Source organism: Nomia melanderi, chromosome 4, assembly GCF_051020985.1.
Source record: "Nomia melanderi isolate GNS246 chromosome 4, iyNomMela1, whole genome shotgun sequence".
NCBI classification, from domain to species: domain Eukaryota; kingdom Metazoa; phylum Arthropoda; class Insecta; order Hymenoptera; family Halictidae; genus Nomia; species Nomia melanderi.
Window position 1 is genome coordinate 14529694 of NC_135002.1, and position 24453 is coordinate 14554146.

Sequence of the window (24453 nt, forward strand, 5' to 3'; positions counted from 1 at the left end):
TTTCCTACCTAAGGCATCGCAGGTAAGAGTTTTGCCGTACACGCTCTTGTCAAACAGACTGTATTTGAAACTACGAAAGTTGTGCTAACTGTCTGAACTAATACTTACTTTTCGTTAATGTAACCTCGTTTCACGCATAATAATATCGATTTCAACCGCCATACTCGGAAAACATTTAAGTATTTCCCTCGTAGTCACCTCAGCAATTAAAAACACTTTATGAGGAAGAATCTAGGGCAACTCGTTCGCTATGAACAAGAAACTAAATCGCAAGAAATATGAATTCTTTAGGCTAAGTCTAAGTTAGGTGTCTATGCGCAAGATACTAAATACCAAGCACAAAAAAATGCAATAAATAACTCAGATTATTATTAGATTGTGACTACTATCTGCCATCCTAAATCGATAAAATAATATCTATAGGTTAGGTAGGATGACGTCAGCCTGAACAAGAAACTAAATCCCAGAAATAGAATAAAATATACTAAATAATTCATATCACTATTCCACGTCAAGAAATTATTCGATACCCCGACCGATGGAACAAAATATTGTGGTTAGATCCCAAAGACCGCAAAGAATCCAATAAATAATTGAAATTATTATTCTGCTAACATTAGAACTACCGAGCAGTCAAACTGACTTTTTCCAATTTTTCTATAGAAATTCCAAGAGTGCATCTATAGAGATTTCAACTGATTTAAAATTCAGTTTGCGTATTATCAAATCAATTATTTTACTAATTCCTCAAGAAATTGTCGAATATCTTTTTAATAATTTCAAAAAGCAGAAATCAGGAATGGGTCATTTTTACTTGTCTGTTACTTCCAATGTTAATCATTATCGGTCTCATTTTACAGAATGAAATATAGACTCTTATCAGATTATGTCTATCACGCAACAAAACATCACCTATAACCGATCAGCGTTCAAAGGACCCATGGAACAGAGGAATCAACCGGAAGATCTTCAAATATCTCGTGTTATTATCGATCAGTCCCGATTATACGAAGGTCAGAAGGAAATCGCTCCGGTATTAATCCAAACCTGTCCAAGTTCACTCAGAAAACCGCGTCTCGCGGCTGAGGTAACGGCGAGGAGGATAGTACGTAGCCGGAAAAACGTGCGGTGAGGTCATCGTCTGACGTGGCTGCATCCCAACGAACGCGGTTGGCCTAACTGATTCACGCGTGTGTACGAGACTACCAGGTACGTATGCATACAGAGTGTACCATTTTAATCTACAAACGTAAAGATTTCTATAATCATCCATTATTTGAAAAGTGTCCCAAATGTATATTCATCTATTTCCATAAGTTTATACATAGATCAGCAAACTTTTTGTAGAGAATGAACTGCTGCGTCAATTAACCCTTTGCCATGTAATAACGTCTCAGGCACGTGGTGAAAATTTTAAACAGGGTTTAACTCCTTGCCCTACAATATCATGTCAGACACGCCATAAAGGTATTAAACAGAATTTACCAAGCGTAAACATTACTCAATTCTTTTAAATCTAAATTAAATATTATTCTCCTGTTATCACTTGTTATACTATAGAGCAAACATAATCGTAGAATATGCTTCAACAGGATACGTTAGCTTCAACAGATGCTAAATTACACATCAAACATCTTCTGTTATCTGAATAATTCAATTACAAGTGCTAAATTAGTATCTCACAGATTTTTTTCAACAAATTATTAATAACAAAGTAGTTCGATCGATCACAGTTCAGAAAGAAATCATAGGGCAAGTGGTTAATCATTTTCTACAGAGTGATACATTTCGAAACAATCCAGTACGTGTAATGCGACAAGACTATCGATGTGTACAAGAGATCAGTGGCAAATTTAAAACAGAAGCGTCTCAACGTACGTGGCACGTCTTTCCAGCACGAGAGGTTAAAATGGGACACCCTGTACGTGTCCGCTACCAAGCTCACCATCGAAACCCGTCAAAAGTTGAAAGAAGACGGCCGCGATGAAAAGAAGAGGCGAGAGAGGACAGAAACGGCGTGTCCGGCGAAGGGGCATCATCATCGTCATCGCGGCGGCCGGGTCTCTGGTCCGTGTACGCACGTCGTACACGGCGAGGTGTACACGCAGGGAACACTCACACACCGGTGATCGGGAAGCCGAAGCGCGGAGGCGCAGTCACAACTACGCACACCCACTCGAACTGCATTCATTCATAAAAGTAGCGAGAGCGCGGCGAAGCGGTGCGCGCCGCGCCCTGCTAGCCTCCGGCTGGCCTTTTACGAGCGAAACCTACTCTCTCCTTCTCTGTCTGTCTGTCTGTCTGTCTGTCTGTCTGTCTCTGTCTGTCTGTCTGTCTCTGTCTGTCTGTCTGTCTGTCTGTCTGCCTGTCTGTCTGTCTGTCTGTCTGTTTGTCTGTCTGTCTGTCTGTCTGTCTGTCTGTCTGTCTGTCTGTCTGTCTGTCTGTCTGTCTGTCTGTCTGTCTGTCTGTCTGTCTGTCTGTCTGTCTGATTGTCTGTCTGTTCGTGTGCCTTTTTCTCTGTCTTCCTGTCTGAAATGTCTGACCGCGCGTACTCGCCGACACACATATCGGTGCAGTATGTTCGAACGGCGAATTTCGGTCTGGGTTAGGGTAATTCCGGTTGAGATGGTTCTGTAGGTAAGATGTCCTGGGTAAAATTGATTGTAAGGATTGAAAAAGTTGTGGAAATAACTGTCTGAAACTGTTACGGAGAATCGAAATAATATTGTTTTAGTTTTCACATATGAAGGAACATTCGATGAAATGATTCTGTGAGTAAGATAAGATTAATCATAAGTATTGGAAAGGTTGCGAAAATAACTGAAACTGTTATCCCATCGCTTCTGACTGAAACTAGTATGAAAAACCGAAATAATATTATTTTAGTTTCCAAGCATAAAGAAACATTTGATAACAGTATCTATTTTACAAGGAAGAATTTCACGAGGGAACACAAGAATTTATTTAAAAAATAAGACATTCCAAAGGTTATGAATGGACTAGTGATATTTGTCCGATGCTCTTCGCTTAGACAGTGATTCACAGAAAATATAAACCTACAGTCATCTTACAAATTGATTTTCGTAAAGTAAATGTACAGAAAATAAGCTAGAAAAGAGTTGAAATTATATTTCATTTGTTCTACGCAAGAAGAAAATCGCAAGTACTGTCTACATTTGCGACCGTTTGACCGCGATGACCTCGTAAAGTCCTGTTTTCGCAAGATTTGATTGATCCGAGTACCGCGCCCTTGGTGGTGTATTGAACTGTCTCCTTCCTTCTGTAGATACATGCTTAATACCTCGGTACTCCATTCAGCGGCTGTGGGTCCGTTTCGCTCGGTTGAATTGACACTAACTAATCGGGTCTGAGATCACGATTACAGAGAGTACTGAACAAGTACTCGACGAACGTTTCATTGGCCCACGACTCACTTCTGTCTTTGTTGTCTTCCATACGCCGATCGCTGTTCCTCTCTTCGCCCATTGACAAGATTGATGCAATACCGTAAGTCTAATGTCAGTCAGCCCCGTGATATAGTAAATGTGACAATACACTTATGGAAATACCACTACGACTAAGAAGAGAAAATATTCTCCGTATTCTCCTAGACAAAACTTTCATCGTCGATAATAGAGTGTTATCAAATTTGAAAAATCATTTGTAAAATCGCGAATAACATTCCTTTTTTTATCAATATTCAATTGTAAGATTACTTAAATATAAGATAATAATGTTTGTTACTCTAAAACACACAACTTTTATATTATTATTCATTATATTACTTTTTTCAATTACTTCTTTATTCATTTCAAAGTAATTGAATTAATAATGAAATTATTAGAATCTATATGGAGTAAACAATTATACAGTCAATTATAAAATTATCCAAGAAAAATATTGTATATAATCAATATTCTTTCAATCTTTTTATAGTGAATCATTAATATACACTAAATTTTTTAATTTAAGTATCAATTATCGAGAATGTGCATGATTATGATAAATGAGAAGTCGTTTCTGGTTAATTTAAAAATCCTGCATTATTTAATTGCTGCACAAAGCTAATAAAAGAATGTTCCGTACATCCAAGTGAATTTACAATGCGACTGAAATTAACAAGTAACTCGATCGGACGTAGTTATGACCGAAATTATAGGATAAGGGATTAAGTTTCCCATAGCCATGTTTCGCGCGGTGTCTATACGCCTTACCGTGGCAAGGAGAAATTGTTTGTTAATGGCCGACCGCTATCCACACGCGCAGACCATAGTAAATTCAGACGTGTTTCCCGAATCTTCGACGTCCCATTATTATCCATTTTCTCAGTACTAAGGTATACTGACCTTCCCTGCTATCTTCCGGCGAACGGCTGCGTCCGCGTGCACAACGCGATTTCACAGCTCGAAGGAAAATTGCCAATGTACAGCAATGCATTGAATAACAATTTATTAGTTCGCGATAAATGTGCATCAGATTATGAATTCCCTTCGGAAATTTCTTAAGTATTCTTACGTATAACTGTTGAAAAATTTGCCTCTTTTGTTGTGTCAGTGGATACCCCGTTGTGCTTTCACTTTGTAATGACAAAGTTACATATCTATAGTTTGCAACGTTTAATTTTTGTATATTTAATAGTTAAGGACTTATGAATTATCGAAACAATTTTGAAAATCTAATGTCGTATGTTAATTATGCAACTGTAAGATTATACGTGAATATATGTCTGTTAATTTTATATTTATTGAATTATTTGTTGAAGTATATTATGAATTAATAATTAATTCCTCTTCTATCAGTTAATGTGATATTCTTGTCTAGAAATAATCGTGATTCCGATTTACTGAACTTTAACGAACCTTCAATTTCGATTTCCTTCCCATCTGCACTATCATTTATTAAAAGAAACAGGAATTCAGCTTACGTTATAAGTATAATTCATTTCGAACACCGAATATCGGCAATAACAAAATTCTCAACATGAAAACAGGTATATATTTGTAACGAAACTCATTTAAATTACAAGCTGATATAAGGAAAGAAATGAACGTCCAATCGTTCTGGCTGTCGAAAAGATTTATAATTATCATCGAGACGTGAATTCTTGACGGTCATCAACATAACATTCAGCAGAAAATTTTCGATTTTTCGATGAACTTTTAGATTTTTGGTAGCTGGATCGCGGAAATTATCGTGACGATTACCAGCGCATCACGGCGATATTCCACCCTTCCAACATCGTTCAAAGAAATTACGTGGCGGCAACATAAAAATAAATGGGATCGATGCCAGCATCACAGAATTTTACATAATTGCGCTCGCGCCGGAAGACAACCCCGTTTCGTTTTATCGAACGATCGACAAAATCGTGCAGATGATTTTCAATCGGGACGAAAAGCGTACGGTACCCGTGTTTGTTACAGGAAATTACAGGAAACGCGTATAAAAATAATTACTATCGTAAATTTTTTTAAAAAACAATCTAACGTGAAGTTAAATAAAGGAAATGATCATCGGAATTATAATCACGTTAGATAAGACGTTTTAGGATGTTCATCGACACGTAATTAGCTGTTTTTTGTCACGATCCGCGATGTTCCATGAAGTTTCTCATGCCGAGTAAATAAAAATTAATAGCTGTAACACTTGAAACGAATCACCGAAGAGAAACACTGGTTCGAATAACCGACCGGTAATTGGTACAAATTACGGAGTAATATTTGCGTTTTAATTTCGATGATTAACCTTTAATCGCAGACCGTGGAGTGTTGTCGGTGCGGCGCAAACGTGCGATCTCACCGGAATCGCCGTGTGAACCGACATTCCGCGCGAATTTCTTTTTCTTTCCGTTCGCCATTTTCTCTATAACGCGAAAGTGTTACAATTATATTCTTATGATGTGTTACTTTACATGAGAAACGAATACGTTTATGTTTACTGTTAGATACTGATTATTATTAAATTAGAAATAATTATGCTGATATAAGTACAGTTATATATTGCTTATTATTAAAATAGGAATAATTATGTTTACATATTTATAAGATTGTTTTCGAAAATAAAGAAATTACTTAAGAATCGCGTTTTTGTCTATTTCGGCATGGACTATAAAGTTTCATATTTAATGTAAAATATAATGGAATAACATAAAAGAAACGTTTGATATTTAAAAAAGAATTGCAAGGGATTTTATCGCTTTCTTCTCACGCAGTAAAATTCAGACACCTTTCGAGCGCAAATATGTAAAAATGTTACATACGGTGCAAGAATATTCTGTTCTCATTGCTTACTTTCAAAGTACTTTCTGCCGGTCATTTCTATATCTATCAAGTTCATTATTCAATTTTAGAAAATTATTTTCAACTATAAAATTACCAGTATTTCAGTCACACGAACTCAATAAAAAAAACCTTTCTCCAATAATAAAATATTTTGCCCTCCGATACGTGATGCAAATAGGTTATACGCTACTCCCACGGAAACATTGCAAAAAAAACGAAGAAAGGGAGACGCGAAAAATACAGAAATTAATTTCTAATAAACCTATATTCATAGATATAAAGTAGTTCTTACAACACTTTGATTACACGAACACAATATAAAAAAAGACCATTCTCTAATAATAAAATATTTTGCCCTCCGACATGTGATGCAAATAGGTTAATACGCTACTCCCTCGGAAACGTTGCAAAAGAACCGGAGAAAGGGTGACGCGAGGAAGGCGGTAGAACCGAAGGGGCTGCAGACGGGAGAGCGGCGGGGGTAGGAATGAAAGAAGCGGAGGACGTTAAAATACCAAGGAGGCGTGCATGAACGAAACCGGTTGGTCTTAGCCTGGCAGTGTGGTGCGCAGGGACGAAACCGTGGTTGCTCGAGTTCAGATAACGAGGTTGCCGGTGCAGTTTCGCGAAACTGGTTTTCGGCGCGAGATTTTCTGGCCAATGGGCCGGGCAGCGGTTCTCCGCGGCGTTTCTCTTTTCTCCCTCCGGAGATTTTCAAGGGACACCGATCTCGCGTGTCCCCCTCGATACACCTAATCGACCTACCACAGGGTACCCAGTCGATGCGATGACTGAGAAGCGAAGACGCTGCCAGGAAGAGGAGAACAAGAAGAGGGACGAAGGAACGAACGGTGCAACCGTGGCGCGGGGTTTCTACCTATCGCGTTAGAATCTCGTTGGGTGCCGTTGCGGTTGCATTTGCGGCGTGCCTCGGCTTTTTCTACGGCCTTGAACGCGGCCGCCCCGATCAGAACCAGGACGACTCCCTTCCGCCGCGCCGCGGGTACACAGCTGTCTCACCAGGAGAGAAGGGATCCTCGGTAACACGAAAATCTGTTTTTCTTTGTTTCACTTAATCCTTGTATTGTCAACTGAAATGTCTGGGTCTCGCTAAATTTTAGTCTGGATAAGTGTTACTTTTTGCGGAAGAATTTTGGAGGAGTTTGTTTGTTGGGGATCAATTTTGGAGAACTCTATTTTTTGAGAACATTCTTTAGAGGCAAACACCTCTGCGATGTCTTTGCGTAAATTCTTCGCCTTCAAAGCAGAGATCAGCGTAAGAAGATTCCAAAAATGGAAATTCGAAGCAATTTTGTCGAATTTTCAAGAGGAAAGTTATGTAAGAGAAAATTTCGGAACGCATACTCGGTTGCCAATAATCAATTTTTTTCCTTATTATGGTAAGATTTTCACACTTCCTTCGTAATTACGCGTTCGTCAACTTTCCATATTTCAATATCCAAAATTGAGTAATATCAAATTAAGCAGCGCCAACAAAATGTTATTTGTATGAAAATATTATAATATTAGATGTAATAATACCAAGAATTAACTTGGAATTGCCACGTGCCATTTTTGTTTGACCGACTATAAACTTACAAAATTACGAGGTACAATTTTCAAACAACGTAGTAGGTGTGTTATTCCGCGTTAAAATGTTCGTCGATCGAATTGTCGAAAAACGGACTGTTACCTTAAAGTTCATAATGTCAAAGGTGACGATAAAAGGGTTACGATGATGGTAACGTAACTCGGGGTCAGAAGTCAACAGCCTGGGGACTATCTGTCCTAGGTTTTAGATACCAGAACAATGAGGTCTCGAGTTCGACGCGGCGGAGGGGGAAAAGGAGGGATAGAGGGGGTGTAGACATCGCATTCCTACGTTGCTCTGCAAGAAGTAGTCAATAACACACGCGGCGGTCTGCGTCTTCAAGGTTATCGCATTCCCAGCTGAGCGCGCATCAAGTTCATCCACGGGACACGCGGTTTTCTTCGCCGACTTTACGAAAGAAATGTCCTGTATACATGCATTTATTTATTGAGAAATATAACGTTCTGAAAACGTTTCACGGAGTTAATACCGCGTACCATTATGACGTATCAGAGTCACACTGTCTAACCTCTCGATTAGACGATCTTACACAGAACGAGAAGATAATAATTCGTTTAAAGGGTCAGCCTGGTCAAATGGTTCCAAAACCAAACAGTGTTAATGATTTTACATTCGGATAGATAAACTGCTTCTGTGTTTGTTTAGTGGATATTGATGCTGTTTAAATAAATAATGTTTGAAAAATGGTACCTCGTTGCCGATGATTGTAATTCATGTCACTTGCCAGGAACGACATTGAAAATCGGATAAACAACTTACATTTAATTTCATCACATTGAAATTTCATCAATTCTCGGATAATTTTGTAATCCATACGCTTATATCCATAGGCTACAAAGTTACAGCTTTTTTCAAAGTTTCAGCCACATTAGATGGAAAGGAATATTTCAAACCACATACCGTTTTTTAAAACATCCCACTTATAAAACCATTTCAAATTCCACGGTGATTATCCGTAACACTCCTAAGGCTCCCTACTTCCCAAAACCGAAAAAAAATCGCTATTCGAATCATTAAACATGAATATTACCAAAAAAAGATCCTCGATCAAAAACAAGATCAAACAATTGATTTTTCGACCAAAATGTACAAAACAATGACCATTCCTTTAGAAAAAACCTTCCCAGCATTTCAGGAAATAATATACTCGATCGTAATGCAGTACGGTGCAAAACACTGTACGGTCTGAAGAGCAGACAGAAATCGGTCGTCTCGGCGGAAGAAGAGGAACGACGTCAGGCCGCGAAGAGAAACGGACAACGATGAAGAGGAAGAAGCGAGAAAGAGGCAAGAGCGGGGGAAGGGAAAACGATGGAAGGGGTCTTCGGTCGGCTGGAAAGGTTGAGGTTGGGATTAAGTAAGGTTAGGTTGCCAACGTGGTAGACAACTGCGGCCTGAAAATAGCACGGCACTCACTGTCTGGCTATGTGGTGTCTGACTCCGCTCCCGCCGCTTGCTCGGCTTGTCCGTTTGTCCATCCTTTCTCATTCGTCTATCCGTCGATCTGAAACCGTATACGCGCGGCATGCGACCGCAACTCACGAGAGCTGGCTGCCCGGCCGTTATTCTCGTCATCCTTCTCCTCGCCGTTGTCGTTGACGTTGTTCTCACTGCCGCTTACCGAAATTCGCGGATTTAACGCGTCGACTCTGCCACGAGAATCTTGAGCGTTTTGTATTGCCGCTGATTCTTTCGCAGCAAAGATAGGAGTCGTTTATTTTGAAAATTATTTAAGCCTATTAACCTGTTAACTCTGGAATTTAACGTCAAGAATTTCTGATATTGCCCACAATCAAATCAAATAATGAAATGTATACTTGCGAAACGCAGGCCAAATGCACCTATAATATATTCGAACGAAAATCTAAAGCAAAACGACGAAGAATGACATGTTTATCTGAAAAAATAAGTAATTTATCGTTGAAAGATGTAGTATCATTTTGATTTTAATATGACGTGCATACTCGTCGAACGCAATTAACTGGTTAACTATTTTTTACATAAACTTAACACTTTGCCGTGTGATATCAAATATCAGTGTTAGTTGCTTTGTTTGAATATAAATTAAATATAGAATGAGTATGGAGTTCTTCCCTTTTTTTAAGGAACTGTCAACGATAAAGTAGGTTTATCAAGTACGGTTTATCATAGGACAAGGGTGACACATTGTTTACAAGAGTCATCTTATATATTCTAATTGTTTTCCAGTACTTCATAGAAAAGAAAAGAACAGAAGTCTAGTACAAATCTTTAAACAGCAATAATTATGAAAATATTTAGTCAACCCTCTAGCTTAACACTGTTTCTATGAAAAACATGGTAGAAATATCGTTAAAATGAAGAAAGAAATTAACTGCGTCTACCATGTTAATGTAGTAACTAAGAATTTATCACTATCGTCATGAAAAATATGATATCCCTTAAATCCAGTTAAAAAATGTCATCTTCAGGTTTTATCTAAGAGAAACAAGCAACCTTTTTGTAAGGGTTAGATTTACAGGCAAAGCGTCATAACACACAAACACGCGTAAAAAGAACTTCAACCGGTTCAAGAAGTCTTAAAAAACTGATGTCTCGGCCTACTTCATTGACACTGAAGTATCACGAACATCAGCAGAAACGAAAAACAATTACGCACTTTCTATAAAAACCAACTGACCTGAAACTGCAACAGTAAACGTGTTTCACGCGACGACCGTCCCCTATTACTACAATGTTGCGACGCGTTGTTAACCCGTTAACCGGGACAGAAAGATTTAACTCTCCACGCATGTTCGACTTCATCTTTGAGCGACTCTTTCACTTCTTGTTTATTCGACCAATAATTCTCGCAGTTCGATGAATCATAAAATCCGTAATAACAGAGACCATACTCTACCAACGTTCATCGCTGCGAAACGTCTATCATATTAATTTTATTCGTCTTGGGTCACATCTCCGCGAATGTTTACGCTCTAAATACTCGGTTAACAGTTTAAACGGTTCAATGAAATACAACCCGATCAATCTAATTTTTCATTCAAAACAAAACAAAACAGAAGAAAATTTTGCAAAAGAAAAGAATCATTTTCACTTTTCGTTTAATCGAAGGAACAAGCACGAAACGAATTAAAACGCATTTGGAAGATGGAAAGGGTAGAAATTCAATCCGAAAAATTACTTGTTACACCGGAAAGATAAAAATAAGATAATGCAAAATATTGAATAAAAATATACGCAGTAATTTCTTCCTCCATTTAAATACTTCACAAAATACTTGATAAAATATTATAGTATTTAAACGGAATGACAAAAACTTGGTGAAATTGAAATATTTTTCATTTTGCACCGTACGATGCAAATGGGTTAATCGAGCAAGCAAATCAGCCCAAAGTGGCCGGCAATTCATTCGTACCATGATTGAATAGTCGGTTTTGAAAGCGGTCCGAAGCCTTGTCTGCAGGCTAGGCTCGTAAAACTTGTACTTGACCCTATTTTCGCCACGATAACCAGCGCTGATGTTATTGCCGGTGGACTCTGCAACGGCCGGCCTGCGATATACCGGCCACAATAAACGAGGGTGACTGACTGCGGAATCGGAACCGGCCATTTGTTGCTGCCCGCGCGCTTCTATACATTATAATCCAATTTTATCGTATTTTAACCACCGCGCAGCGCGCACTGCCGGCCAACGGAGAAGTTGTCTCGCCAGCCGAAAGAGGATTTACGTCGGAGGAAACGGTAATTGCGTTACACGCGTCGATTGCTACCTCTTGATCGTTCCTCGAACTCCTCGCCGTTATAGGGATTAATGACATTTTTTACGATATCATTCACGCGTTCAAACTGGATGATTTATTGATCATGGATACGTTAGGATAATGAGGAATAGTTTTAGTTATTTTACTGTTAATGTGTTAACTGGGCGATACTTTGATCATAGATACGCAGGATTAATGAAGGATAATTACGATATGTAGTGATTTACTTAACAACGAATGTAATTATAGTTCCATTTACATTTCCAAGTGTATTGTTGCACAATTTCATGTCTCCGTCATAAATGAATAAGCAAATTAGGAGTAAACAGCGAGTAAGACTAAAAATACGAATATATTCATTATACTCGGATTAATTAGGCATGGAGTAATTACACATAAACTAATTTTAGACTAACAACAGATTAATTATTCGTATGGAAGCAAAAAAAAATTCTATTCGTTGCGAGTACCTATTTTCTTTGAAGACTAAAATGATAATAATAACAAAACAATTATTTTGTTCGATATGCAATGAACAACATTGATTTCGACTTTATTGTTAATGTGGCCATCTTAAAATAAGCTCAGATAAAAGAAAAACATTGATTTTATTTGATTTAAAATACGTTGACCGTCGTATCACTCGATTTCGAGTGACAAGTGAAGTTCCTGATGAACTGCGTCACCCTGTATGTAGGTGACGGTCAGCTGGTCTCGAATGATCCGAGTAATCATTTCAAAGAATAATCAACAGGATGTATTCAGTTGTAACATAAATAAGTTCTGTTACATTCGACATTCTTTTTCTATTATTATTAGTCTCACGAAGTAGTAAAGTAGCAATCCTGATTTTAAACTGACCACAAGTAGCATCTTGTTAATCACGGTTACACGTACTTGCGATGAGTCAGAACTAAATTCTTGGAGCTAGAACACGCTTGTACTTGCAACAGAGCTTATTTATGTTACAACCTAATGGCAAGACAAATAAATTATCACAGAAACAATGAATATAACGATTATTTCTAGGAATGAACGTCAGTCGCTGGCCTTATTCTGACTAAATGTAAATCCTTAAGAAATTATTACTACTTTACATTTCCTTTTCAAACGATGAATCAGTAATCTTAGAAAAAAAACTGGTTGTCATTTGAGAATACCGTATCAGTCTCGAGACTTGAAGTAAAATTAATCGAATATAAATGATACTCTACTGTCTACTATCAATTATTATTCTTTCGGGTAAATAGCACAAAAAGCATGCAACTTGAAGGTTATAAACATTTTCAGCAAACTTATTACCTTCCAATATTATTATCGAAAACACCAAAACATGTATCCTTTCTTTTAAACAAATGACTTCGTTCATTAACACTAGAACTATTGTCAAAATGACGGGTTTCTTTATTTCACAGTTACTGACATCTGAAAAGTGTTAAATATCCTAAATAATTTTAAAGATAAATAATTTCACTTATATACTATAGTAAATATATAATATAAGAAACCGAAAATAATTTATTGTTACAATTTTTACAGAGATTACATAGCAATCGTATTAAATGCTCGGTAGTTCTACTGTTAACACTAAAAGTTTAACTAAGTTAAATAATCCCTACCAAAATCGTAACAACCGATTACTTTCAGTTTCTTCAGACGGCTATCATAATACTCAGGCGGAACTATTTATTTTCAAAATCATTTCAAATATTCAATACTATAAAGATATCAATAATTGTGAAACAAAAAAACCGAAACCAGTTATTTTCACTGATACGGTATTTCCACTGTAAAACTAATTCTCACCTTCGTTGTGTCCCGCGGGCGTCTTCAGTCGCAGCCTAATATAAAAAAGCATCCATACGTTTTCTTCGAAAATTACTGTGCCGCGGCTATAAATATGCGGAACCACTTGTTTCCCCTTAAATCCCTGGGTCGTCTAAATTCGTACGCGGACAGATTTAGCGGATCGCGCGGGAAGAATAATATCTCGCGCGCGTCGATCCAGATCGGCAGGACGGCTGGCAACGCGAACGTGCAACAAACTGCGTCCGATTCCGATAACGGTCGTTGTAAAATCAATAATCGACATTCCGCAGGTAACGAGTTCCCTTCTGCATTCTTTCGCGGCTGACCTAATGGCCGGGGAGAACGTAATCGCGTGATACCCGCGAAACACGGAGCGCGGCAGACCCGCCCACGCCGCGCCGCGCCGGCTGGAATGTCGTACGCAGAAACACGCCGAGAGGCTGACCGACAATCCCAGCAAAAAGAATATTTTGTGAACCCCGCGAAGGGATCGCAGCTTGCAAACACAATTTTTCTATTACACTCGACCCTCAATATATGCGTCACATTTTTACGTTAGTCTCTTTGTTGCTCTTTCTTACCCTTTGTTATCTCTTTGTAGACTTTTTAATGTGATCTATACGAGTTATTGATGTAATTGTTTTCAGCTTGCTCAGGCCTATTTAGCCCCTTGAGTGTTAAATACGTCTAGCCGAAACGTTTCATGTGAACGGAATATTTTTTCTCGCTCTTCTGAAGATCGATGAATTGTGTTGATTCATACAATTAATTATGTTGTAATAAATTATAAGTCAATGGATTAAGCACGTAATGCGCATTTTATCTGCGATAATGTTTATTTGTTTATTTCAAATTTCATTTATTGATTATAATTTAGAATGTTTTCTATATAAAAATTTATACATTTCTTGAATTTTGTATTTCCTTCATTTTATCAAACTAATAAATGGAAGCAATTATGATTGAAAATATTTGATAATTCAAATAATTCGTAGTTTAATGAGAACAGGAAAAATATGAATTCTATAGCCTTCCATTTCTGGTTGCTTCGCAATTTCTGTTTGCTTTCCATTACCAGCATTAACTGCTCAACGACTTAAATATTCGATTTCATTTTTTTCAGTGAAAAGCATGAGATCTATTATTTGATATCTTATTACCTTTTGTTAGTGAGTAAAATATTAAATTACTTCAATTCAATTCCGCATTATCAAAATTTATTATTCAATTGTTTAAGGTTCGTTCATCAATTTTTTTTAGAAAAGCGTGCCAACGTATCCATCATTAACTGGCAAATAAAAGAATTGTTATAAAATATCAGAATCACGTATTGTTACCTCTTAATTCTCTTAAAGGATTTAAAAGGTAACAATACGTGATTCTGATATTTTATAGTAATTCATTTATTATTATATATACGAAGAATTTCTCGTCAATTAAATTTGCCATCCTGTTACGGAAACCAAAATAATGGTTTCATATAGAGTAAAATAAGTCATTGTAAACGTACATCCTGTGATCACACGCGTTCTCTTTACGTCATGCTAGATCAAACGATCAATACTATCGACGGGCTCTCGTACATGTAATATGTATGTACGAAGCTCAAAGGATTCTCTGACCTTTTATAGTTTCAAACAGACTTCAGTAATATTAATGTAGTTAAATATTTATTTAGTAATTTCAAATACAATACTAAATATTTCACTTTAGATCATTCTTCTTGCGTTTCTTAAAAGCAAATTACTTGTATTATTGTACTTGAATTTGAAAAAATATATTATAATCTCTTTGCACAAATGGAAAACTTTATTATTGCATGCAACGAAGTTGTATTATTGTTATTAATTACTATCAAAGGTAATCTTACTATTAATTTGTAATCAGTATCAATAGTTTTCCTATTGATATGTAATTTGTAATTAATGTTTAAATAGTAAATAACATCGTTCTGTCAAAAAAAATACATAAAAGATGTCAAATAATATTTTTTTGCCAAAGAAATAAATTGCATTCAACACGTTCGACTTGTTCGTTCATATGGAATCACTCCTTGATTTCCAGTTACAAGACACCCTGTATACACACGTCGGAGCATCATAAAACTCACAATCAGTTACACCGACTGACCTGTTTCTTTACACGCTGGTCGCTCGTCCCGAGACACAACTTGCTCGACGGGTACAATGGTATTCCATTTCAAAATAAAATGCTTTATCCTCATCGTAGAATACAATATAATGAAATAAAAATATACACGATCGTAGATAATAGGAATGAGAATTTTTTTTTAATGATAAGCTTCTTAGCGTTTCGCAAGTATGCTAATATTCATTGTTCCGAAATATTTTAACTGTCTTCGATTCGTCTAACATCGTTCCGAAGTTAATTCTAACTGAACAGTCTAATCAAATGAATTCGCTGGTGTAAAACCGAGTGATTATGTAACCGAACATATTATTTGGGTATATAAAATCTCTGACAATCTTTCCAATTGAAAAATACGTTGAACAGTACGCAATAATTCACGAGTCACGTGAAAGCATTCGCGAGTCAATTCCTGTTGTGCGAATTATCTGCAGCAATTTGCTGCAGACAGAGGAATAAAAAGAAAGGTAGACAATGTGTAATTAAATTTCAATTGAAACGTGCAATTTAACGTGTTATGATGATTTTATTGCAATTTACAAATTTATAAGTGTTTCATAAATAATAAATAATAATAATTTATGAATTCGTCATTATATATATAATTAATTATAAAACACTAATAAATTGCAATAAAATCATCAGATTAACACTATGGGATTGGATAGGTTCATAATTGTCCCATTTTTTTACAGTTAATACATGGTAGGATATCTTTTAAACCGCCAAACTTAATTGAAATTACGAATATCCTCTTGTACTATTATCGTGCAGATCGAGTCTTTTGTTTCTTTAAAATTGTGTGCCTCTAAGTGTTATCATGTTAAATTGCATATTTCTTTTTTTACGTTAAATTCGTTATTAATATGTTTTATATATATATATATATATGTATTTATTATATATATATATATATATATATATATATATATATATATATATCATTAATACTTTATAAATAATTATATGTGTCACATATAAATAACGAATTTGTAAATAACTGCGTAAATAAAAGCTCACAGGCTTAGCAATCAAATCAGATTTCACGCAACTCCGTCGGACAACATGGACTCGCAACAATATTGGTTCAAGACATCATTCGATTCGGAGTGGCACGAGTGCCGGCTAGTATAGCGTGATCAAACCAGCTTTCTCTCGGATCAGGTTTGAACCTGAGAATGGAAGGAACGTTCTCACGATGACGTACGCGGTTGCGCCGACTTTTTAGTTTGTTCGTTAAGAACCGAACGAACCACGAGCCGTCATCTTAACTTTCCCTTCGGGCCATGCAAAAATTTCCACGGGTCTGCGTGAAACACTCGCGGGAAAATCCTCTTGTTATCGGGCATCGTTCGATTAGAACACGTCTAGACAACTTCTCGTGCGCGTGAACTACTTTTCTTATAGGAGCAACGTATACCAGTACGTGTGAAAAATATAAAACGGAAATGAAGAAAATTGGAAAAGCGTAAGAGGAAAGTGAAGAACTGGATTTAATAGTAAGTTACCGTGGATTTTATTTTTATTTGATTTCGATTTTGTCTTGGTTTTTGTTAAATTGCGTTTGACATTTTGAATTAAGTTCATTGTGCATTTTAATTAGAGACATAACAAATATAAGATGAGTTTTGTGTAGTAAATTAAATCGTAACTGACATGTAATTATGAAATAAAATTTATGTATAATTGAATTGCAATAAGGTATTGATATTAGGCTACATTATAAATTCTGTAATTTGAATTCACTGATTTTAAGACAAATCGATACGAATGGTTAATAACGTAATTATGATTCAATAATTAAAACTTATGCTTTATGATTAAAATTCTCACGTCCATTCAACAGATGATATTTTACTGAATAAGCTTCTGCTTGCTGTAATGAACAATGTAATTAGGTAATTTACTAAATCCGACGGTATGAAATTCCTTGTAAACTATACAGCGGACCTAGTTATGCGAGAAACAAAGTTACGTAATTTTAATAAGGTCATCAGTGGCAACAATTATGTAATCAATGCACAAATAATTAAACACTGAAACAATATTTTCTTTGAAAGCAAGTAATTGTTGATTTTTAAGATATTGTTACCCGTGAATATTTTACGACCACTTTTATATTATTAAATTATATGACACAATGGACAAAGTTAAAACTAATTTCGCACATTTAACCAACAGAAATATAAATAAAATTTTACAACAAAACTAGTAATCAAATCATGCATTTATGGAAAATTCGAGAGTGCAAGACTGCACAAAATGCATACGATAGAAAAACACATACAAAACAATCAAAACACAATGCATTAAGACTTAAGGATTTAAGTAAAAATATTCCGGAAAAAACATTTCCCTTCGTAAATCTATTTTTCCCACTACACTCTCAGAAATCTAAATTCTCACGAAGATCCACAGTCTAATTACCTCGCGCATTTCTGGTAATAACGAAATGCATGCCATAATATAAATATACACAATATAAATGTAATGTTTTGTACAATATTTATTAGCAAAAAACTGTTTCCGTCGTAACTCCATTTTCCCAACTACATTCTCAAAAATCTGAATTCGCACGAAGATCTGGAGTCCAGTGATTACAGTCTCCCGCGTGCAAAGCGTTAATGTAGTCGCACCGAAGCCGGCGCGTTTCATTCATGGCTGCTGTGGCGCGCGAACGAGCGCGCGCGCGCACAACACGAGAACCGGAGATGTTATCAGGGCCCCGGTATGCTCGCCGGTTCGGCAGATTAGGATAAGACGTACTACGCACGTAACGTCGCATAATAACCGCCGCCACCGCCTTCTTTCACCTTCTTCCTGTCCACGTAATCAGCGGATTTCCTTATCCGTGCTTAGAATCGCAGAAACGATTGCGAGCCCGGGGTTCATTCAAGTTTCCATTTAGTGGCCACTCATAGTACGCTCCGCGTACTACTATGTCTATTGCTTACTACGCTCCGTGGCCGTGCGCCGCGCCGCGCCGGCTGGATTTATGCAATCGCAACAGCGATGGCTACGAACGTCCACGCCGGGTTCGGTCGCGTTTTCTTAACCCTTTACCGGCTGAAACGTTCTTGGTTTCTCACTGTCAAGCTTGCGTCGACATTATTTATCACTAGAAGTACCGAGCATTTAACGCTAGAACTACTAGGGTCAAAATCACCCATTCCCGATTTCATCCTTTTGCAACTATTAAAAAGATAATATATGTTCCTGTGAGAAATTATTAAATAAATTAATTTAGCAATACGCAAACTGAATTATAAATAAACTAAAGTCCCAATAGATGAACTCTTGTAGTTTAGTGTTAATATATTTTCGGTTTATTCGTTATAGTATTGAAGTGAAACTATTTCTATTTAAAATTATTTCGGGTATTTAACACTTTTCAGGTGTCAGTGATGGCGAAATAAGAACACTGAAACCCATCATTTTGACGGTTGTTCTAGTATTAATGAACGAAGTTATTTGTTCAGAAGAGTGGATGCGTGTTTTAGTATTTTCGATAATGATATTGGAAAGTAATAAGTTTGCTGATAATGTCTGTAGTCATTATTTAGTATTAAAATCATTTCGAATATTCAATGCATTTCAGATATCAATAATTGCGAAACAAGAAAACCGAAATCATTTTGACTAGTACGGTAATTCTAGTGTTGACACTGAAAGTACCTGTATTTTATATATACCTAATCCTGCCACTGCTAATTAAATAATTGGTTAAGAAATTAAGGTAAACAAGTTAGACAATAAGGTTTTCTTAATGGAAACAGAAACAAACGAAAAGAGAATAATAAAAAACCTGATTAATCGGATAATATAGGAATTGATAGAAAGTTAAATGGACAAAAGAGAACGCAGAATTTTTAATTGAATTTTAAAACCGATCATTGAACTGGTCGCGGTACATTTAGTGTTCATTCAATTACAGTTTAATATGTCACTTTAACATATTTTCCGCCACGAGGATTTTCAATATTGCTTACTTTTTTATAATAAAGACGGATGGTGTTATAATAAATTATGAATTGTTATTGGAGTTCTTAAGATCCTATGTTATCATCGGCGTTAGCTATTTATTTCTTCACTTGTAAGATAAATTTATAAAATAAAAAATAAATTCATTTTTTTTTTAACTAAAGCTGGATAATGGTGTTGATGAAATAACTGGAGCATTAATGGTTAATTATTTATTCAAGAATAATTGCGAAGCACTGAAATGGTACATTTATGTAATGCAATTTTGATATTATAAATAATTATAGCAGAAATTGTTAAAATAAGTAGTATAGAATCATGTTATGATAATTAATTCTGTTTCAATACGCTGAAAACAGGTCGATTTAATAAACATACATATTATGGTTATTGCGTTAAAAATATTATATGTTATGAGCCGTAAACTAAGATAGCTTTGCAGAAAACAAACTTCACTTTGTCTGACCTTATAGAGCAAAAAACACGAGGCTGAATATTAACCGCAATAAATAAAAATACGCAGCAATGCGTGACCGGATGTTAAAGTGTTAACACTCTACAGTGGCTTATTGAAATAAAAACTTGTCGTTAACACCAGCAACATATTATTTTGATAAGTCGTTTTAAAATATGTGATGCGTAAAAGAAACTTATAACGCGATCACAAACATGTGAACAATAACACAATCGATAAGTACTAATTTAAAAAATCTCTGGTCAGGGAAGATCCGATAAAAGAAGAAAAACTACGGAAACTGTGTCTTCCGGGGGAAATTGTAATCGGAGGTTAACATTTATCAAAATAATTGTAACTAAAGTAATTCTAGAAATAAGAAAACCAGTACGTAAAATCAATAACAATGAATCAAATCATTAACAATTAGCAATCCCTAAATCCGTTCCAAACAATTCCGCAAACACCTCTTTCCTCTCATCATGTAAAGTGCACCTATCTTAATCACTCGAACTATATCCACCGAAATACAAAAGCCTATTACACTTTTATCCTAACAATAACCAACATTACTAGCAGCATTATCCACGAAAACCAGGAAAACCCGTTCATTTCAGAATTATGTCCATTCTTCAAAACTAAAAGCCATCATAAAAAATACTGTACAATACATTCACCAAAACATTCTACACATTCACGCATAAAAATACCCAACTTATACAGCTTCAGTTCTAGCTTCAATAATAATAAAACGAACGAAATGCAACCATTATGGTTATATATACATATATATATATACATATATATATATATATAGACCATCATACAATCCAATCTAGACTATGAAAAAAGCAAACAGACAAAAGTATAAAACTTGCTAGGGGATGAAAAAAGAATAATTGACAATAATAGATGGTTCACGGTTAACAGAGTCGCCTAAATCTTCGCGTCGGGCGGCGAATATTCATCGTCCCCGCTATACATCTAATTTCCGCTAACTGGTTTCGACGCATCGCGGTATCTTTTTGCTCAGAGTGTGCTCACGTGAAAATTTATTCCACGCTCGCCTGGGTTTTAATCCTGAAATTTATAATGGTACGGTCGAGGACTTCGCTAAAATCGCAGTAGCACGCGGCGCACCGGGCGGCGGCTACATACAAGCTCTCGCGTGTGGATTTACGAACACGATCCTCTTTCTCTCTCTCTCTCTCTCTCTTTCTCCTTCTCCCTCTGTCTCTCACTCCCTCTTTCTCTCTCATGACCGTAATCAGCTCTCCATTGCGTGAGCATGTAACGCAACGTTAATTACAATTAATAATGTTATGCAATTTCTCTACGTCAGCCGACTAACCCCAACCCGCGACCCGCGACCCGAGACCCTCGAGCCATAGACCGCAACCGGGTTAACCCTTTTACCGTGAAGGGCGTAAACGCGCAACGCATAGAACCTCCATGACCGTACATCCGTTAAATCGCGTACAATTTGTTGTTGTTATTTTTAATTGGTTCCAAGGAAATTATTTATCTTCCGCGCGATGGTTGCTCTGATTTATTTTGCTCGTGCTAATTAGACCGGGGTGAATTGTTTAATAGAAATCAAGCTATTTAACCGTACCGAGGACCAGTCAAATGATCAGATTAACAATTTTCTGCGTTTTCTTTCGTCGGTTTAACTTCCTATCAATTCCTATATTGTTCGATCAATCAATTTTCCAATATTTGTCTCTCCTTTCGTTTCTGTTTTCACTGAAAAAAGATTCTTTATTTTGTAGATTGTTTACCTTTATTTTGTAGCCAGGTATTTAACTGCGGCAGGAAAATTGCTGACACGATTAGTGTCAACCCTTTGAGTGCTGAGGACATATATATGCGTTTTTTGATCTTTTAAATTTCACTCGTACCGTGGTGACAATTGAAAATGTATGCGATCAATATACACGTTTCTTAGCATCATTCAATTTGGTGAATCCGAGAAATTACAATTACAATTTAATTACTTAATTGTATGAATTAACATAATGCATCAATCTTCAGATAAGCAAGAAATATTCCACCCATACAGAACGTTTTAGCTGGCAGTATTCAGCACTCGAAGGGTTAACGTGATCCTTCAATTATTGGTTTTTGATAAAGTTATTTTGAAATGCAGACTTCCAAGATTGTTTAAATGCGCCGAGACTTTTTAATGACTTTAGTTGAGTTGAATTTAGATTTAGTCGGAAAATCATGCTAGAAGATACACGGAAAACTTCCTAACGATCTACAACACAAGGAGTGATACATATTATTAAGACAATCTATCGAATGTTTCTTCCAAATAAATTATAAAGTGCATTGAAGGTATTAAAAAGAAAGTTTCAGTATAGAGTAATCGATTGGTTGTGTAACTTCTGTATATATTTATAGAGATTAACCCGTTGACTTACAATATCGTGTGAGACTCGTGACAAAAATTTGAAACTAAATTTAACAAAACTAATCGTTATTCAACTATTTTAAATTCAAATTTGGTAATAATTTTCTATTACCAATCATTAACCTTTGGAGTAAGCATGGACATAGAATAAGCATCAATATTTAATAACGATAAAGTAATTGTATCGATCACAGTTAAGAAATAAACCATAAGGCAAGGGGTTAAGCAAACAGAAATTTAGTAAAGGGTTAAGATTACTCCTTCCAAATTTCAGGGAAGTCTGGTAACGAGGTATCTTTGTTTAAAAATCGAAACAACGAACAAACGAATGATTGTGAGTAGTATGCATTCCCTTATCGGAATGTAATTCGTTCGTCTCCCCTCGCGAGCATTGCTCGCATCGCTCGTCTGTGCTCCATTGGTTGCATGGTTGCGGCGGTACCGCAAGGAATTCGTGGCCGAGCGGTTCGATCTATAGATCGATCATCCATCCATTCCACGCAGTTGGGCCGCATTTACGTGCACCAAATTTCGCGGTGCCCTCGAGGCATGTCGCGAAAGGTTATAGTGTTGGTTTGTCTAAGGTGAACGAACTTCAATATTCCTTCTTGCCTTTCATTTAAAAACAAATCCGATTGTTCATATATAATAAAATGTCCGTTTTTCAATTCATATTACGATCGCATTACAAATACTTCACAGAGCAAGAATACTTTAAAATCTGAAACCAATTCTTCGAATTATATTTTATTAACATTCTGCAAAATAATATCAACGAATTATTCAAATTTTTAAAAAATTCGCGGAAAAATTGAATTCATAACAAATACACCGAAAAACGTAATTTCAAATATTCTTCATCCAAATCAATAGTCAAGAATCCAAAAAATAAACAAGAAATCAAGTGTTAAAATCTGTATCCAATTTCCCCAAATATTTTTCTAAGTAAATATAAATAAAATTTAAGAAACGCGATTTTAAATGTTTCCCATCTAAATCAAGAATCCAAACAATAGACAACAATTCTAGTGCTAAAATCTCTACTCAATTCCCCAAATATATTTCTGAATAAACGTAGAATCAAATAAAATTCTTATCGATCCAATTTAACGTTTACATGAATAGAACGCCAACATTTTTTTGTTTCTACACAGGTATGTTTACATGAGCAAAACAATCTCACGAAACTAGCGCGATTTAATTCGTCAGTATGGGAACGTCCCCTAAAGTAGCTTCTTAAACAACAGGGCCCGGCTCCGAAACTTCATAACCCCTGGCATCGGGAACGGCGGCGGTCCTGAATAATTATTTTCGTCGTCGAGGCACTAACGGGGCGCGTTCGCGCTATTTGTAAACAGAATGTTTGTCAACAACGAGTGGACCAGTTCATTACGCTCAGCGTGTCGCGCGTCTGCCAAGCGAATGAGCCCGCGATCGTTCAACCCGACCTCCTTTTTCTCTTTCTTCCGTTCCTTTTCCGTTTTCTCCCCTTCCTCCTCCACCTCCTTCTTCCACGTCTTTTTCTTGTCTCTTTTTTTCGAGGAGCACACCTTTTATGCACCGTTTACCTGGCCTGATCGTTCGAGGAAAAGGCGAACCCGGCAACGCTGACTCGCGACGACCCGCTCAATCGTGGCAATTAATCTTTCGCCGATTGTGTCATTCGCGATATCGACGGACGATCACGGCTCCGTAACAGCATCGCGATTTTATGCGTTTTTATTTTGCGCTGAGGAGGGTGCGCTACGTCTTGCAGTCGGAAGAATGCGACTCGTCGAGAAGAAACGAAGAATCTGAGTTCTGTGGAAGGTTTGTTTCGTTTGCAAGAAATTGTAAAGAAAACGATGATTCGTTGCTTGGTTATTATTTGAACGCAAGTTTCGATGGTTCCGGTTTTGATAATTATGGTGCAGCGGGGAGAAAAATTATTTTGTATGGAAGAAAGTCGGCAAGGAGAATGTAGAATTTAAAAAATAAACTCATATTCTATATGATGATATACTTTAATCAAT

The 24453-nt window shown here is 36.4% G+C and overlaps 1 protein-coding gene and 1 long non-coding RNA gene across 5 annotated transcripts in view; both read right to left on the reverse strand.

Annotated features, from left to right (window-relative positions):
* Window positions 1-24453, reverse strand: part of crp (transcription factor cropped) — a 223743-nt gene that overhangs the window by 147215 nt on the left and 52075 nt on the right. The gene's annotated exons all lie outside the window — the stretch shown is intronic.
* LOC116425381 (uncharacterized) lies at window positions 9606-11422 on the reverse strand. The gene is made up of 3 exons (XR_004234675.2): window positions 11288-11422; window positions 9711-9790; window positions 9606-9646 (listed from the first exon to the last, which is right to left on the reverse strand). It is a non-coding gene; the product is annotated as an uncharacterized LOC116425381 (long non-coding RNA).